The 4266-nt window shown below is 40.6% G+C and overlaps 1 pseudogene; it reads left to right on the top strand.

Annotated features, from left to right (window-relative positions):
• Nucleotides 1–3689: 3689 nt before the first annotated feature.
• Nucleotides 3690–3789, top strand: LOC127076997 (uncharacterized; annotated as a pseudogene).
• The last annotated feature ends 477 nt before the right edge of the window (nt 3790–4266 follow it).

Genomic DNA, 4266 nt, shown 5'->3' with positions numbered 1-4266 from the left:
TTTTAGAGCATGTCTTGGATGTACTTGTGTGTCCACCATAAGGAGCGGAGTGACAGTGTTGGACTATATTTTCTACCTCTTCCTCGGGTATACATCGACGGAAAATACCATCGGGGCCTCTTTTGAAAAGTAAGGGATCATCCCAGTAATAGTGTTTTATGTCGTGGAAGAATCGTTTCTTCTGCTGGTAAGATAAAGTAGGTGGAACTATTCCGGCAGCTAAATAATTGACTAGATCAGCGTACCATGGTGTGACAGATATAGCTAAGATGGTTTCTACTTGCGTGTCGGAGTTGTTCTCTTCCAAAGTAGCTATGAGTTTGTCATACGAGAAATCATCATTAATGGATGTTCTTTCCGGTTCAAGGTTCTCAAGTCTAGAGAGGTGGTCTGCTACTACGTTTTCAGTTCCTTTCTTGTCCTTGATTTCTAAGTCGAATTCTTGTAGTAACAAGATCCATCTTAGGAGTCTAGGTTTAGCATCCTTTTTTGTTAAAAGGTACCTGATAGCAGCGTGATCGGTGTAAACTATTATTTTGGCTCCTACCAAGTAAGAACGAAATTTATCTAGCGCAAATACCACTGCTAGGAGTTCTTTCTCGGTTGTGGCATAATTCATCTGTGCTTCATCCAGGGTTCTGCTAGCGTAATATATAACGTGAAGCTTTTTATCCTTTCTTTGTCCTAGAACAGCACCTACAGCATAATCACTGGCATCGCACATTATTTCGAATGGTTCATTCCAGTCTGGTGTCTGCATAATGGGTGCGGAGATCAATGCTTGTTTAAGAGTTTGAAATGCTTTTAAACAGTTACCGTCGAATATGAATTCGGCATCTTTCATCAACAGTCCGGTTAAGGGTTTAGTTATCTTAGAGAAGTCTTTGATGAATCGTCGGTAAAAACCGGCGTGTCCTAAAAAGCTTCGAACTTCTCTCACGGTTCTAGGGGGTTGAAGATTTTCGATTACCTCTATTTTGGCTTTGTCTACTTCAATTCCTCTGTTCGAGATGATGTGTCCTAAGACAATTCCTTCTTGTACCATAAAGTGGCACTTTTCCCAATTAAGTACTAAGTTTACTTTTACACATCGTTCAAGAACTCTTTCTAGGTTTTCAAGGCATTCTTCGAAACTTTGTCCGTATACGGAAAAGTCATCCATAAATACTTCCATGATGTTTTCGAGAAAGTCGGCGAAAATTGCCATCATGCATCTTTGAAAAGTTGCAGGGGCATTACACAGACCAAACGGCATTCGTCTATAAGCGAAGGTACCAAAAGGGCACGTGAATGTTGTCTTTTCTTGGTCATCAGGGTGAATTGGTATTTGAAAGAAACCTGAATAACCGTCTAAATAACAGAAATGTGAATGTTTTGCTAATCGTTCTAACATTTGGTCAATGAATGGTAAAGGGAAATGATCTTTTCGGGTTGCTTTGTTTAGTTTCCTATAATCAATGCACATTCTCCATCCCGATTCGATTCGTTTAGTTATAATTTCTCCTTTTTCGTTTTCAATAACGGTTATGCCTCCTTTCTTTGGTACAACGTGTACAGGACTAACCCATTTGCTATCAGATATAGGATATATAATACCTGCTTCCAATAACTTGGTTATTTCTTTCTTTACTACCTCACTTAGGATCGGATTTAGTCGTCTCTGGTGTTCCCTAGAGGTTTTACAGTCTTCTTCTAACATGATGCGGTGCATACAAATAGAAGGGCTTATTCCTTTAAGATCGGTGATGTGGTATCCTAGTGCGGTTGGATATTTTCTTAAGATATGTAGGAGTTTTTCTGTTTCGAGTCTTCCTAGATCTGCATTAACTATCACAGGTCGTTTAAGTTCTAAGTCTAGGAATTCATATCTCAGATTTTTGGGAAGTGTTTTCAAATCAGGGGTTGGTTTGTTAAGACACTGCGTAGGGTCCGGTGTTATTGCTAAGCATTGGTTAGATTTGTCCTCTGAAAGATAGTCTGATGATTTGTCTTCTCCTGACTTTGCTTCTTTTATGCATTCATCGATGATATCCATGAAGTAACATGTATCTTCTATTGCAGGTGCTTTCAAGAATTGGGAAAGAATGAATTCAATTTTCTCTTCACCTACTTCGAAGGTGAGTCGTCCTCGTTTTACGTCTATGATTGCACCGGCAGTTGCTAAGAATGGTCTTCCTAGTATAATAGGTGTAGTATCATCTTCTCTAATGTCCATAATTGTGAAATCAGTGGGAATGTAAAACTGACCTATGCGTACGGGAACGTTTTCAAGGATTCCTACAGGATATTTGATGGAACGATCTGCTAATTGTACAGACATTTTGGTCGGTCTTAATTCTCCCATTTCCAGTTTCTTACATATGGATAGAGGCATAACGCTAATTCCGGCTCCTAAATCGCATAAGGCTTTGTCGATGACAAATTTTCCTATGTGACAGGGTATAGAGAAACTACCCGGATCCTTGAGTTTAGGGGGCATGTTTTGGATTATAGCGCTACATTCGGCAGGGAGTGTAACGGTTTCGCTATCCTCAAGTTTCCTCTTATTAGAAAGGATTTCTTTTAAGAATTTAGCATATGAGGGCATCTGCGTAATAGCTTCGGTAAACGGAATTGTAACGTTTAATTGCTTAAGGAGATCAACAAATTTTCTAAATTGGCCTACATCTTTGGTTTTAACAAGCCTTTGAGGGTAAGGTATGGGTGGTTTGTAAGGTGGTGGAGGTACATAAGGTTCCTTCTTTTCTAGGGTTTCCTTATTACTCTCTTCCTTTTCCTTAGGTTCACTTTCCTCAGTTGATTTCTTAGGGTCTTGGTTTTCTATCCTTGGGTCAGACGGTCCTTCCAATCCCGTTCCACTTCTTAATATAATTGCATGAGCTTGGCTTCTCGGATTGGGTTGGGGCTGTCCAGGGAATGTACCAGTTGGGGCAGCGGTAGGTGCTTGTTGTTGAGCTACTTGAGATATTTGTGTTTCCAGCATTTTGTTATGGGTAGCCAAGGCATCTCCTTTGCTTGCTAGTTGTTTAAGTTGTTCGCCAGTGTGTATGTTCTGGTTTAAGAAATCTTTATTGGTTTGTTGTTGGGAAGCTATAAAGTTTTCCATCATGATTTCCAAGTTGGATTTTCTAGGGGTATTATTGTTAGGATTCGGTTTCTGATATCCTGGAGGTATAGATGGGGTTTGATTTGGAGACTGTCCAGGTGCGTATAAAGCATTATTACTCTTATATGAAAAGTTTGGATGGTTCTTCCAATTTGGGTTATAGGTATTCGAATAGGGGCTTCCTTGAGCATAGTTTACTTGCTCTGTTTGGATTCCAGTCAAGAGTTGACATTCCGCAGGAGTGTGGCCTTGGATTCCACAGACCTCGCAATTCTGAGTTATAGCAACCACGACGGTTGGAGGTGATACATTTAAACTTTTAATCTTCTGGACCAAAGCATCCACTTTTGCATTGACGTGATCAAGGTTACTTATCTCGTACATGCCAGTTTTCGGTTGAGGTTTTTCCACTGTTGTTCGTTCGGTTCCCCACTGATAGTGGTTTTGGGCCATGCTCTCGATAAGCTGGTAAGCATCAGCATATGGTTTGTTCATTAGCGCACCACCTGCAGCGGCGTCTATTGTTAACCTTGTATTGTATAAGAGACCATTATAAAATGTGTGAATGACTAACCAGTCTTCCAAACCATGGTGTGGGCAAAGTCTCATCATGTCCTTGTATCTTTCCCATGCTTCGAAAAGAGACTCGTTGTCTTTCTGTTTAAATCCGTTTATCTGGGCTCTTAACATAGCTGTTTTGCTCGGCGGAAAATATCGGGCAAGGAAAACTTTCTTCAACTCGTTCCATGTGGTGACTGAGTTGGAAGGAAGTGATTGAAGCCATCTTCTGGCGCTATCTCTTAATGAGAAGGGAAAAAGACGAAGTCGAATTGCCTCTGAAGTGACACCATTAGCTTTAACAGTATCAGCGTATTGAACAAATACGGATAAATGAAGGTTTGGATCTTCGGTAAGATTTCCAGAGAATTGGTTCTGTTGCACAGCTTGCAACAGCGAAGGTTTAAGTTCGAAGTTGTTTGCTTCGATTGCGGGTGGAGCAATACTTGAATGCGGTTCATCTTGCGATGGAGCGGCGTAATCTCTAAGAGCACGAGCTGGTTCTGCCATCTCGGGTATCGAAGAAAAAATGTTTTTGAAATCAGGAAGGTCTATAGGAGGGAGATTGTTTTCAGCACGATATTCCTGAATTCGTCGTAAGA

The sequence above is a fragment of the Lathyrus oleraceus genome, chromosome 4 (assembly GCF_024323335.1).
Source record: "Lathyrus oleraceus cultivar Zhongwan6 chromosome 4, CAAS_Psat_ZW6_1.0, whole genome shotgun sequence".
In the NCBI taxonomy this organism is placed as follows: domain Eukaryota; kingdom Viridiplantae; phylum Streptophyta; class Magnoliopsida; order Fabales; family Fabaceae; genus Lathyrus; species Lathyrus oleraceus.
Note: the sequence above shows the minus strand (reverse complement) of the source record. Positions and strands in the feature narration are given on the sequence as shown.